Source organism: Pediculus humanus, genomic scaffold, assembly GCF_000006295.1.
Source record: "Pediculus humanus corporis 1103172108221 genomic scaffold, whole genome shotgun sequence".
Lineage (NCBI taxonomy): Eukaryota > Metazoa > Arthropoda > Insecta > Psocodea > Pediculidae > Pediculus > Pediculus humanus.
In genome coordinates, this window is record NW_002987791.1 from 63,234 (window position 1) to 78,714 (window position 15,481).

The 15,481-nt window shown below is 27.1% G+C and overlaps 1 non-coding gene across 1 annotated transcript; it reads right to left on the reverse strand.

Annotated features, from left to right (window-relative positions):
* Positions 1-4,964: 4,964 nt before the first annotated feature.
* On the reverse strand, positions 4,965-5,059 carry Phum_PHUM450100. Its single transcript, XR_009833537.1, has one exon. It is a non-coding gene; the product is annotated as a microRNA, putative (microRNA).
* Positions 5,060-15,481: the final 10,422 nt, after the last annotated feature.

The window sequence follows — 15,481 nt, forward strand, 5'->3', positions numbered from 1 at the left end:
TTTCAATTTTTATAAACAAAAGACTGGCGACGAACTCGAATTGTTCTTCTTTAGAAGCGAAGCTTCTAAAGACTCCTTCTTTTATTTTATTTGCAAGTGTTTGCTAGTTCCCATTGTTGCTCGTTCGAAACAGTTGACTGACGAAAGACCAAAGTAATATAGGCAAGCTACACCGCTTGGCGTCGGTTCATTTGATTTTTAGTCTAGCTGTAATAAGTTCTTGTTTATTAATATTAGTTTTGTGATAGTTTTAAGTGCTTGTTCATTACTTACAAAAATAAAGAACGAACCGAATATAACAATACATAATAATAATAATAATAATAAATGTTTTCGCTTTTCCATCGTGCCTCCACACCAAAAATCCGAGAGTAAAAATATAATAATAATAATAATAATAAAAGGAAATAAAATCTAAAAATGTATGCGAATATATATAACTCGATATACAATCATTCTATTCGACAAACAAACAAACAACAAACAAAAAAAAAACACTTAAAACATCTTAGGTCGTAACATGATATCACACTCACTCACTCACTCACATAATAATAATAATAATAATAATTTTTCCAAAATTTTCCAAAAAAAAAAAAAAAAAATTTTCTAACACAATTTGTTATCTCAAGTGTAAGAACGGAAAATTACAAGTATTATTATTATTATTATTATTGGAAAATCAAGTAATGCAATAATAGAATGTGAATGTTAATTAATTGATTATATGTCTCACAAGTTTTCCGCGTCCGTCCATTTTGTTTTAAAAAACTTTTACGTAAAAGAAAATTCGTTTTAATTTCACGGTTAAAAGTTTTTCCATCCATTTTTTTTTTTTAAATTTAAATTATCATTTTATTTTATGCACTGATAACAACAACAACAACAAATCTATTAAATAACTTTCTTTTTTTTTTTAAATTTTATAACAATAAAATTAAATTAAAACAACAATTTTTTTGGGGGGTGGAGAGAGAGAGAGAGAGGCGGAAGGGGAGAGGGGTACAAACGTTATCTCTGCGGTTTTATATATTCTTATCAATTCGTATGATTTAACGCCCTTAAATTTTTACCATATGCTAAACATTAACTGGTGGCGAAATCGTTTTCAAAAAAATTCGTTTGTCGTTTGTTTGTTTGTTTGTTTGTTAATTAAAAAATAAAACAAATTGATAAATTTATAATTTTTTTTTTTTATTATTCGTAAACGGACATAATGAGACCAAAAAAAAAAAAAAAATTACGTGGAAGGAGAAAGTCAAAAAAAAAAAAATGATAACGTGGAAGGAGAAGGCCGAAAAAATGTTTTTCATAGTAATTAATCAAATTAATTTTTTTTTCCGAGAGAAAGAATTATGTAAATATAATAATAATAATAACAACATGGAGTTTATCGTGTAGTCTTCTGACACGAAAAATTACTTAAACTAATCGTTTATTATTAACTCTACGTAAAAAAAATAATAATAATGATAATAATATTTGTTTTTCACGATACGACCGAAAATTTTTTATTACTTTCAATGTGTGTGTGTGTGTGTGTGTGTATTAAAAAAAAAACGTCATTTGTAATTTAGAGTTCAAAGGTTAAAACGTAATAAAATAATAATAATAATAATTTAAATTTGTTTTTTTTTCTCCCCCCCTCTCTCTCCCTCCCTCTTTTATTATTATTATTATTATTATTTAATAGTTAATAATTTAATTTTAAAACAACTCGAAAAATTTTTAACGACGAAACGAATGATGATAATAATGATAATAATAATGATGATGATTTTATTTCTTACTTTTTTTTCTCTCTAACCGTCAGGTGTAAAAATGAATTTTTATTTATTAGACCGGAAGTTGATGAAATTTTTTTTTGCAAAAAGTGAACCGTAAAATAGGAAAAGAAGGGAAAATTGTCTGGAAAATGGATAAATTAAAAGACGAAGAAAAAATTTGTCGTTTTTGTCCGTGTTTTATAATAAACAAGAATTAAAAAAACCGAAATTAAAATGTCGGAAGAAGAAGACAAAGATGAAGATGAAGCAGAAGAAAAATAAAATAAATAAGAATTAATTTTAAAGATTTTAAAACCTTCTAGAAAAAATAAGAAAAAAAGGAACGGAAATAAAATTTATTATTATTTAATAATAATAATAATAATAATAGAAAGAAAAAATTTTCCTTTTTTTAGAAAACCATTCTATTATTATTATTATTATTATTATTTATGTATAATAAATAAAATGGCGGATTTTTTTCCATAAGTAAAAACACAAAAGAAAGAGAAAGAAATTTTCTTTTTTGCAAATTTATAAAAAAAAAAATACCCGAAAAAATTTAAATTTAAATTTTTTTTTCTAAAATGATAATAATAATAATAATAATAATAATAATAATAATAATAATAATAATAATAATAATAATAATAATAATAATAATTTAAAACGGATTTTTTTTTTATTTCCTTTACCTGATACTAATAACAATAAAAATAAAAAAATAAAAATTTTTTTTTTCATGTCCTTTTTTCTTTTCCTCCCTTTGATTTACATCACAAAAGAAAATATACAAAACGAAACCGGAAAACCTTCGTAAAGGAACAAACGAACAAACAAACGAGAAAAAAAAACAAAATTGTTGTAAAACAACTACAAACAAAAAAGCGGTCGACCTTATATCGTTTGTTAAACAAATGACAAAGAAAAAAAATTTCTGAACAAACAGGTAAAAAAGAAAAAAAAATTATTTTTAGATTTTATTAAATTATTATTATTATCATTAAGTAAAAGTGTCATTAGACGATTAATAATAATAATAATATCAAAAAAATATAAATAAAATTAATAAAAACTTACCTTAAAGGCAGGAGGTCCAAACAATTTATTTATTTATTTATTAATTTTCCTGTCGTTTTTCTTATTATTATTATTAATACAATTATTATTATTATTATTATTCGATGCGTTTCCGTATCGTTGGAAAAACTTCGTCTGATTTCTGTGGTAGCCTTTTCACCTGAGGATTCCGGAATAAAATACAAAAAAAAAGAAATACGGACAACCGTTTATCCAATGAAAATTTAGTAAAATTTTTTTTTTTTTTGTATCCTCACGCATGTTTGTTGTAACGGTTTTTTCCTTTTAAATTTTCCATCTTTTTCTATTTCGTTGCACTTTTTTTAAAAAATTTACTCCAATAATTATTATTAAATAATCAATAATATTACTTAAGTAATAATAATAATAATAATAATACACCTCCATGTTGATGATTATTTTAATGCGGTTATTATTATTATTATTAATAAACAATATTAACGACTTTTTATTATTTAAAAAAAAAAATTAATTAAGATTTATTACTGAGTCGTTATACCGGAAACACTACTGGGAAGGGGAAAAAAACGTTAGGGTAATAAAAAAAAAAAAAAAAAAACTGAATCGGGATTATTTCCACAGCAGACGATTACGAGATTAATAACATTTTCCTTATTCTTTTTTTTATTCCGCTTAAATGCATAAAAAACATTTCTTTTGGATTTATTTATTTATTTATTTATTATTAATAACTTTAATAACTATTTATTAACTTTTATTTAAAAAAAAAAAAAAAACAAGAAACAAATCGATAAATAAAATTCGATTGAAAACGCGATAAGTTTTATGTTTACGTTACTTATGAGACGCCATTTGAAAAATCACAGCCTTGTCGAAAAAAAATTTAAATTAAAACCGTTAAATGTAAATAAAAAATGAAATTCTCTAACGAACATCGATAATAATAATTATTATTAAATAAATATTACCGTATTGTAATTAATAATAATAATAATAATTTTATTTAATTTTTTGTAGAATAAATAAAAATTTAATCGTAAAAACGTTGCAATTTGAAAAAAATGCGTTAATTTTTATAATTTTTATGGCGGAAAATATATTTTTATATGGCCATGACGTTTCGTTAAAGGAATTAGGTAATAATTTTTATTAGTTATTTTTTGTTAGTATTTTATTTTTATATATAAGTTATAATAAATGATTATTATTTTTATTTCATACGGTTTTTGGTCCAAAATGAAACAATATCATAATACAAAAAGGAAATAAAATGTTGATTTTTACAGTTGGGTACAATTTTTTGAAACAAAGTTTACGGATTTAGAGATAGTTTTATGTATTTGAAAGAAAAATTCAACACAAATATAACATAAAAAAAAGATTTATTACGTTTAACATTACTAAATTAAACATACAATAAAATATCTTTCAACAGTTTAAACGTATGATGTACTGTAAATTATTAAAAATTATTCTTAATTATAAAAATAACACTAACGAACACAAATAATTGTTAAATAAATAAAAATAAACGTTAAAAACTATTTAAAAACGAATTAATTCATTTACAAACACATTATGCATCCATTTACTTCATATAATTCATTGAAAGTATGCACGATATGCAAAATTGCAAGCTTAGTGCCACGACTGTGTGTCTAACGCCACGAATCTCTTGTTTACAAAATTTATTTACCATCAACCAAATATAAAACAAATAAAACTATTAATGCCACGACATTTCATTTAATATTATTTATCAAAAAATAAAATAAAAAATTTATCATCGATACGTTTAAATAATAAAACCGGAAGTGTGGCCGTCAAAACAAAATAAATAATAAAATCTTTCATCCGTTTATAACTAATAAAAATAAAAAAAACGACAATAATAATAAATTTAATTGAACCAACTTAATATACAAAATTAATAACACAAATTTGTCTTCTGCTTCCTTTTATCCGGAATGATGCTTTCTTACTCAGAGTGACGTCGACGATGACGTCATAATCCCGTTCACCGTGCCTACAATTTAAATAAAAGTTTACTTAAAATAAATAATAATAATAATAATTTAAAGTGTATATTTCTTTACCTTTGTCTTATACCCTTTTCCTTTGGCAATAGTCCGTTGAACGTGAGCAAGAAAGCAGGCCGGGACAAGTGCAATATGATCAATAATTAAATGCATAGTTTGCAAATGACTCGGCCTCCACTCTTAGCTCTCGGTGTTATATTTCTTCTTTCTAAGTTAAGATAAAAAGATCCCGAGGAAGAAGATGTTATGATTCCACTCCAGATAGGCCGGGACAAGTGCAATATTATATAATATATTTAAATATTGCCACCGGTCACGAGCCATCCAAAGGTATATATCCTTAAATATTATCCTTCTTATTATTTCTCAATTCGAATCTAAAAAAACAAAACAATAATTTATATATTTCATAAGCGTTTAATACAATCCTTGCCAAATAATGAATTAAATTAAAAATCAAAACACATTTCACCAACTATTATCATTATCATTATTATTTGGCTTCCATAACTTTAAAACAAAGCCGATAAAATGAGTAAAGCGTGCTCCGGGAGACCCACCTTAAATGATTACCATTTAATATAATGTATCACACGCCCCGACAACGACTGGTATTATTATTATTATTAATTTAAGGTATGAGTGACGTTTCGGTACCTTAATGTTTTTTAAAAATGTTTTAAAGCCCACGTGACCTTCGACACTTCAAATCACTTTGAGAATGAAACGTCGTGTAAATATCAAACGATGGAATAATATTCAAAAAGGGAAATTTGTCGCGAAAAATTCAAACGAAAGCCGTCGTTATTAAAATTAAAAAAAAAAAATGGCGAACAATTACACAATTTACGTTATTATAATAAATTAAAATTTACACGCAAGCACGCGCACACACACGCACGCAGTCTAATACAAATTATTCACGGTGCATTCCCGTGGAAATTTAATAATTAAATTACGTAATCGAATAAAAAAATAATGATAATAATAATAAATAAATGAATAACGTTTTGCTTTTTTTTACGGCTTTTTTATAGCAGATTATAAAGCGCGGTTATTAATAATAATGATAATAATAATTTATATATATATTAAAAAAAAACACGTTTGGCAAATGACGAACCGAAAATAACGCACGCGCGTGCCTTTTGCAATTATTTCGCCATACTATACACGACCATGTCAACTATATTTGGACAACTTTAAAAAAAAAAAAAAAAAAAAATTAATACCAACCTTACACAAACTTCAAACGACAACGAATGACTAAAAAAACTAAAAGAAAAATAAATAAAAAGGATCACACACACAATCACGTGACCAATTTTTTTTAAATAAATAAATTTTCCGACCAATCATCCGTGAGTCCGACGAACAACTGAATAAGAAAATGAAAAAAAATTTGCGAGAGGGGAAAAGAAATGTTGAAAAAAAAAAAAAAAGAGATACAATTGTCCAACAAACAAACAAACAAACAACAGACAAACACAATAAGCCTTTTTTCTGCTAAATATTAAAAAAAAGAAAAATCGGTCGCCCTTTTGGTCAAATTTCGCAAATGGTCATTTAAGAAAAAAATTTTTTTTTTTTTTTGCAAATTTAGCTTATGGAGAAACGATTATGTCCTTTGTAATAATAATAATAATAATGATGATAACAATTACCTGGAAAATTTCAGGTAGATTTTTAACCACTACGTTTATCTTTCGTACCTTACGCCGCCCCTTCCCCCTCCTTCTAACAATAAGGGGATGGTTTCGAGAGGGGAGCGGAGAGGTGAGGGGGGAAACACGAAATGTGAGATGAAGATTTAAATAAATCTTTTATTGAGATAAAGAGAGTGATAGATAGAGGGGGGGAGAGGGGGTAGATTTTTCATAGAATTTTTCCTACCTTTTGTGCGCGTGCGCGTTTTCTTAGTTATTTCACAATAGAAATCCGACCGTTTTCCTTTTTTTCTTTTCTTTTCTTTCTTTTTAAACGTTCCATCTTCTCATTCATTTTTTTTTTTTGAATTAAAAGTAAAAATAAGCTTACCTTTTTTTTCTCTCTCTATCTTTTGTTTCTCTCTCTCTCTTTCTCTCAATACTTATTCAAATGTCTATTTTTTTTTTGTTACCAAAAAAAACTCATCCAAATATAATTTCCTTTCTTTTCTTTTCTTCTCTTCTCTTCTTCCAAACTAATTGAAACCTTTTCGAAGAGTTTGTAGAATAATAATAATAATAATAATAATAATAATAATAATAATAAAACTTCAAATTTCGTTTTTGACATTCATCCGGTGGTTTCTTTTTTTTTTTTTTTTCAAAAATAAATTTTTACCTGAAATTAAAAAAAAAAAAAAAAAAAAAAGTTGTAAATGTTTTTTTCTTTTCAAGGTCGAGGGTGGTTGGTTGCAAGGGGGGATGGTGGTGGTGAAAATGGTGGTGAAATAAAAATTGTTTGTTTTCATCACATTATTTTCTCTCCAGGTAATAAATAAAAAAATATTTTTTAATAATTCAGGGCAAATACTCCGGTTAAGCAGGACACACAATGCGACGCGATTATAATTATTATTATTATTATTTATTTTATTACACTTTAATTACCGACATTTTTTTTCTTTTCATTTCGTCACATTTGGCATCATTTCCGACCGTTTTCATTCTACAATCCGTGCGTACGTATATATCTATACAAGCAAAACATTAAAAAAAGATGGCGAACGTTTTCCTTCGAAAAACAATAATAATAATAATAATAATCAACAGGCGGCATTTCAATCGTTAATATCATTTTACAAATTATTAAATTTAAATTCATATTTCCGCAACAACAAAAAAATGTCTCGTTAATAAAATACGCATATTGGCGACAAACTGTTGATTATTTACGACATAACGAAACTCGTACCAAAACAATGTTTTTAAATCTTTCTATTGACACGTTCTCCCGAAAACAAAACAAAACAAATCGTTTCGATTATCAAATGATTTAGGATAATAATAATAATAAAATCATCCACGCATATAAAAATAACCGTTTGAAACTAACAATGAGATCAAATCAAAAAAAAAAATTTAAAGGAAAATTCTATTTTCACACATTAGTATTATTATTATCATTTTTTTTGTCATTTCAAACCTTTATTATTATTATTATTATTATCATTCAAAATAAGTTTTTTTTGACAAAAAAAAGTTTGAACGTCAACTTTTCAAAAAAGAAAATACAAACAGCTTAACGTCGACCATTTAATTTACAACGAGTAAAAAAAAAAAAATTTCCCCTCGGGTTTTTTTTCCAGGTACAAAAGGATCATTAAACTTAAATGTCCTTCTCCTTGGATAGAGAGAGAGAGAGAGAAAAAAAAGAAGCATAATAATAATAAGCAAACGAGTTTTAAAAAAAAAAATGGTTCAATGATCAAATAAATTATTTCATGTGAACACATGCGTATTAGCGTGCCATTTTTTAAAAATCGATCGAATATTATTATTATTATTATTATAGGTATTTCCCCCCCCTCGCAGATAAATTTCCTAAAACGAAACGAATAGAAAAAAATAATAAAGATCTTCCTCTCTCCGAACGCTGAGAAATCCGTTAAAACCGTTCGTTCGTTTCGTTTACTCCCCGCCATTTTTTTTTATGACACGACGAAAATTTCGTATCGTTATTCGATACAATCGATCAATCGAACGCAATAAATAATGACGTCGATTCGATTAAAATTTACAAAAAAATTTAGATTTAAATAGAAAACTCACTTTGCCCGTATGAACTGAACTTTAGCGTGGAAGTAGAAAAGTAAAAAATAAATAAATAAATAAGTTTCTTCGGTTAGCCAATTTAACGGTTGGATTAAAACTTAAATGGAAAACTCCGGAAGAAGAAAAAAAAATAAATAAAACGTGGAATTAGACGACGTTAGAAAGAACTCGCGGTCATAATCAAGCAGGTGTTAAAAATAAATAAATTTTTTTTTTTCCTTTTAGAAAATTAAACTTTTTTTTTTTACCTGACAACTACTACTTTAACATCCGTTATGTAGATTTGTGTGACCCCAAAAAAAAAAAAAAAAAATTAAATAACCACTTAAACGCGATAAAACAACCCCCCGTCTCGGTTTCATTTTTTAAAATAACCAGTAATTTTTTCCCAACAGATTTACGCGAACCGGCTGACACGTTTTTTCCTATTCATTCTTTTCGAATCCAAAAAAATTGTTTAAAACAAAATTGGAAATTTCTAATAACCCTATTTCCGCGCACATCCGAACTCTTTTCCCCCCTTCGTAAAAATGCATATAGAAAAAAAAACAGGAAAAAATGGTTTATAAACAACGTGTTAAGGTGGTCGTCACGTGACGGTTAATTTTTTGGGGGGTAAAAATCTGCAATGGGACGCCATATTGATTTCCAAAACGATTCCTCCAGATTTACTGCATAATGTTCACGGTATTATGAGCGAAATGGATGACGTCACTTAAGAAATTTCTCATCCGTATAAAAACAAAACAAAAAATAAATAAATAAACTCACCCTTGGGGAATTTCGATACTTTCATCCGCGTCGAATTTAAATACCCAAAACGTTTCTTCAGCACTTCATACACCTAACACGAGCTCCGATGTGTTTATTGTGCGAGTATACTCATCGTCACGAAAACTTGACTGCGAGTAAAATACATATTTGTGCTTAGATCGCCAGGTGGTAAAGGCCAGGTCGTTCGGGGCATATGGCGAAGGTACCAAAAAATCGGCAGCTGGCCCCAAAAGTTTAAAAAAAACCCACCACAAGGCCCTTCTCGCTTGCTCCTCGTTTTTGATACCAATTTTGGGTGCACGAGGTCCAACTTCCAGTTTTCACAAAAAAAAAGGAATCACCGCACGTACAAACACAACATATGCGTACGTGGTAAACAATTTATTTTGAAAAACAACGTCATTGTTGTAAATAAAAGCTGATGACGATCATGATGATGATGATGATGATTGGCAAATCCGAACTGAAAAAAGAAAAAATAAATTAAAATTTGTGACGTTCTCATCGGGGGGCTGAGGGTGTGGAGGGAGAGGAAAAAAAAAGATGAAATCTCTCGTACGCATCACAAAGGAACAATAAATGTTCTCTTCTTATTCGCCATTTTCCAATCATTTTCAATTTTGTCGTCTGCTTGTCAACGGACAATCGACACGTTGCCTAAGTAAAATTGTTCTTTAAATTTCTTGAAATTTTTTTTTTTTAAAAGGGGGCCATCTTTATTTTTTTACAAAGTCGGACCGGTCGTGATTTTTTTTTGAAAAACTAGCAGTTTAGCCAACACACACATTTTAAATTTCCCCTCATTTCGTAAAGTATCCATTTACACAACCTTACAAACTACTCTTCGATTCTTGAACGTTTTTCATTTCTTAATTCAAAAACAATAATAATAATAATAATAATTATTATTATTATTATTATTATTTCCAAAGGGGTTAATGACAAAACCGGGTGCAAATTACAAAACAACGTATTATAATAATCTTTTTTTTTTTTTTTTTTTTTTAAAAAGAAAATTAAAAAAAACTAAAAAGATTTTTAATTTCAATAGAATACCAAAACTCTCTCTCTCTCTCTCACTCTTTTTTATTGGGATTCGACCACCTGGCAAAAAAGTTTTTTTTCCTTTTTTTTTTTTTCTTTTATTCGAACCCTCCTTTAATCTTCAAACGACGACAAAAAATTTGAATTTAAAACCGTTTAACAATTTTTTTTCTTTTCTTCTTCTTTTTTTTTTTTTACCTACGTTTGGGTAAGGAGTATTTACAAAAGGGAGAAGGAAAAAGAAAAAAAAAAAAAAAACCCAAGGCTGCCAATAGTAGTATTAAGTAGGCTTTTTTTTTTCAATTTCCAAAAGGGTTGGAAAAAAAGAAAGAGAGGAAATAAGAAAAACAACCAAGGAGGATATATGTCGCAATGTTTCTCTCTCTCTCTCTCTCTCTCTCTCTCTCTTTTTTAAATAATGATTATGAAATAAAATACGAAATAGCGTGATGTCTTCATCAATGGTAAAAAAAGAAAGACAAAAAAAAAGGAAAACAAAACAACAACAACAACCAGATGTAAAAATAATATTTTTTTTCCTTTTAAAAATAAAAATAAATAAATATCTACATAAATATATGAAAAATTTCATAGCGAAAAGCATAAATTTTCCTTTTGATGACGTAACGACCATGGATAAAAAATAATAATAATAATAATAATAATAATTTTGAATTTCGATAAAGTAGAAATCGATCGGTTGTAAATAAAACTGTTGTTTAATCCTCAATTTTTTTTTTTTTTTTAAATTTGTTTTCGAAATGAACGAAAGTGGAAAATTCGAAAAAGGAAAATCGCGCGCCAAAGGAAAGACAAAAAAAACCGTTATTTATTTATTTTTTTTCGAACGACAAAGGAATCCATCACACGTATTTTGAAATATTAACAAATTTTAATCTTTAACCGATACAACAACCACAAAAAAAAAAAGGTAAAAAAATGACAAAATTTTCGAATAGGTTGTTTCTCCCCATCACCCAAAGGTTTTTTTTTTTTTTTTTAATTCGTCTTTAAACGGTGATTTATCAAAAATGATTTAAAATTTAAAATTTGACACACGCACACACGCACATTTCCCGCCTCTTTCGCATCTTTTTCACATCTGCTCGTGAGAAAAATAAAAAATAAAAAATACAAAAAAAATGCGCTCATATAAATAACAACAACAGCGAGAAAATGAATTATGTTGTTGTTGTTGTTGTTGTTATGACGTCACAAAATTTTTGTTATTATTTACATATATCAAATCGTGCCTGGAAACGAGTGGAGGAGGGGGAAGAAGGGGGGGGGGACAACGAGGCCGAACACAAAATCTCTTATATCGATAATATAAAATAATTGAATTTTTAAACGAGAGTTAACAAAAAAAAAAAATCCACGAGTGTTTTTTTAAAAACGATTTTATCATTATTATTATTATTATGTTTTGGTTCCCTACTAGTTTTACGAACTTTATGTTGAAAACGTGTGTTCCCTCTACAAAAAGGTCAAAATTTTATTCAAAACAGAAAAAGAAAACGGAAATAATAAAAAAAAAATTTCATTTTTCGTTAGAATCACGTCCAGTTAAACAAAATAAATAAATAAATTTTTTTTTCCCATCAACAATTTAAGAATATAATCAACGTTCATTTTAAAACTTTATAAATAAATAAATAAAAATTTATCTCATTATTATTATTATTATTTAAATAATTTATTTTAATGGCACCGATTTATGCGCAAAAAAAAAAAAAAATAAAATCGAAATTTACACGAACAACTTAGAAAGAAAGAAAGAGAGAATTTGAGAGAGAGAGAGAAAGAGAGAGAGAGAGAGAAAGAGAAAGAGAGAGAGAGAGAGAGAGAGAGAGAGAGAGAGAGAGAGAGAGAGAGAAAGAGAAAGAGAGAGAGAAAACAAACATCTGCTTCTTCAATAACGAAATATTCGAGTTTTAATAAACGTCAAGTATGAAAAAAAATTAGTTAACTTATTAAAATCCTACGAGATACTACCAAATCCTTTATAATAAATACAAACAAACAAACAATTAATAATAATAATAATAATAATAATTTACCTGTGAAAACGTCATCGTGAATTTTTCGCGATTCTCGAAATTTCTAGAAAAGCCAACCAACCGCGTGCGCGTCGTTTTTTTTACATTCATTTAAAAAAAAAAAAAACGATTTTTTTTTTGAAAGTTTTCGTCAAACGTTAAAAAAAAATAATAATAATAAATTAATAAACAAAACCAATTTTTTTTTTTTTTTGGATAAGCAAATTTCAAATATTTAAACAAAAAACGATCAGAAAAATTTTAACGGTTGTTAAAATTAAAAAAATCAAGTAGTATAACAAAACGAAACATGTTAAAGACTGCGTGCAAAGATTGTTGTTTGTTCGGTTCGGAGAGAGAGAGAACCAACGATTCAAAAGAGAGAGAAAAAATTCTCTCATCCCCTAGGCAAACAAAACTGGGGTAAAAATTTTTGAAAAAAAAAACCTTTTTAACCTTGAAATAAAATTTTAAGGGATGATATTATAATAAAAATTTTACAACATACGTAAGTACGTAGGTTTGGGTCGAATACATTTAAAAAAAAAAACAACCCCTTATCCTTTCGGAAGGGAGGGAGGGAGGGGAGGGGGTAAAAAACTTGTTGCTCATTTTTTTTTTGTAAAGTCCATGTGACCTTAAAAACAAATTACAATCGATAAGCAGGTTATGAATGTAACAAAACAGGAAAATTTTATCCTTTTTTTTTTTTATACGAATGATGATTCGTCGAGGAGGCAATGGAACACACAACGTGCCAACTTCGAAAAAAAAAAAATTGCCAACGTAAAAAAAAAAAATCATTAAAATAAAATAAATTACATAACGATTTCGTATAAAAAAAACCAAATACGAAAAAACGATTCGGACAAATAATAATAATAATAACAATAATAAAAAACTAAATCAAAACAAACACATTTTGTAAAACGCAACAAACAAACAAACAAAACAATCGTGACGTATACGCGGGAAAAAGTAAACAAACAAACAATTTTGTGCATATTGATATTAAAAAAAAAAAAAAAAAAAAAGTTAGTTAGTAGTTAGTCATTTTTAATGGTGTGTGTGCGGGTCTCTGTGACGCCATCGTTGGAAAAACTAAATAAATTTCATTTGAGATAAAAAAAAAAAAAAATTGTTTTTATTTTAATGACCTAAACTTTTAGTTTCTCTCTCTCTCTCTCTCTCTCTCTCTCTCGAAAAGAAAAATTCAAATTTAATTCCAATTTTTTTTTTTTTTTTTTACTTTTAAACAAAAATCCAGATTGAAATCCAGATTTGTGTCTCATTACCTAATCGATCCGATGTGTTTTGCATTACGATTAGTAAAAAAAAAAAAAAACCTGGCAATTGAATCATCAGGTACCCTAACGATTTAGGATTCACGATTGCAAAATTTTATTCAAATCCATCAACTTTTTTTGATTTAAATGTCCGATTACCGCCAAAAATAAACTCATCAACCCTTTTCTCTTGTTTTTCCAACCCTCTAAAATAATTTGATTGTATTAAAAATATTAGCAGACGACGCGGGTACCTTAATTTTATTTTTAATGAGAGTCATCGGGGGGGAATCCCATTTCCCATTTGAATTTGACACTAATAAAAGGGAAACAAAGGACCCGGAAAATTCTAGTTGAAAATCAAATTTTGACCAATACTACATTAAATCAGCTGTTCGACACAAATGTTATCATTTACCATCACACAAAACCCGAGATTGTTATCATTGATGAAAATAAATGTGCAAATTTCATGTTTTCTCACATCACGGCCGACTCGCGCGGGTCAATTAACCGTTTTACGACGACATATTGAAAAGATTCGATTATTCGCCATTATTGTAAAGAAAAATTTTTTAAAAATAAATTTCGCGAGTTTTTTAAATTTAAATTAATAAAATTAAATTTATATTAAACTTACCATTTTCGTACCACATTTTTCATGAATTGGAATCCAAGAGTTTTGAGTGGAAAAACTTTTCTTCCTTTTTCAATTCGTCTTCTTTGTCTTCATGACGTAGCAGCAGAATCACCTGATAGAAAAAAAACCGTTATTTAAAATAAAGGCATTTTTATCGTAACAAAAACTCATGTAATAGTTTTAATTAAATAAATAATTAACGGCGGTAAATTGACAATTTGTTTTGAAACTTTTGATTTTTTTTTTTTTCTCCTGAAACACCAAACCACGATTGAAACATTTTAAAATTTCCACGTGGCTTTTGCAAAACAAAAACAAAAATTTTTTTTCGTGCGTTAAAATTAATTTTTTTTTTTTAACAACAACAACAAGATACCAAATGTTTCGAAACGTGTTACAAATTTTATCTAATGCCACTATTTTTTAATATTAAATTAAAAGAGAAAGGAGATGAATTGACTTCGTATATATATATATAACTTAGCAAAAACTTTCGACATCGATATATATTTAAAAAAAAAAATCACACGAAATAATAATTAATTTGGGGGGAGGGGAGGAGAGAAAACCATTAAAAGGGCGACATTTAACTACAATAATTGGAAAAAAAATGGCATCGATTTTCAGAGGTGTATCAACATAATTACATAAATTATTATTATTAACGTCAACGAGCGGCCATTTTTTTTTTTTTTTAAATAGCCGAACGATATATTATTTGGGAAGAATTTTAACCGCAAAAAAAAAAAAAAAACAATTTGCGGTTAGTAAACTTTAAAAAAAGAGAGAGAGAGAGAAAAACGTTATTTCAAATATTAATTATTTTAACCAACGGCAACAAAAAAAAAATTCGATTGATCGATCGATCGATCGAACGATTATCGACTGATCGATAAATTAATAAAATCAAAAAGGAAAAATGATATTTAATATAAATATTAAACTTCTTTTTAAAAACCCTTTTTTTTTCAATGTAGACTAAACAACAACAATATGAAATTACAGTAAAAGTAATTACTGTGGAGTTGTTAAGTTGAAAAACATTTCACGATGACTCGATTTAAAAATCAAAA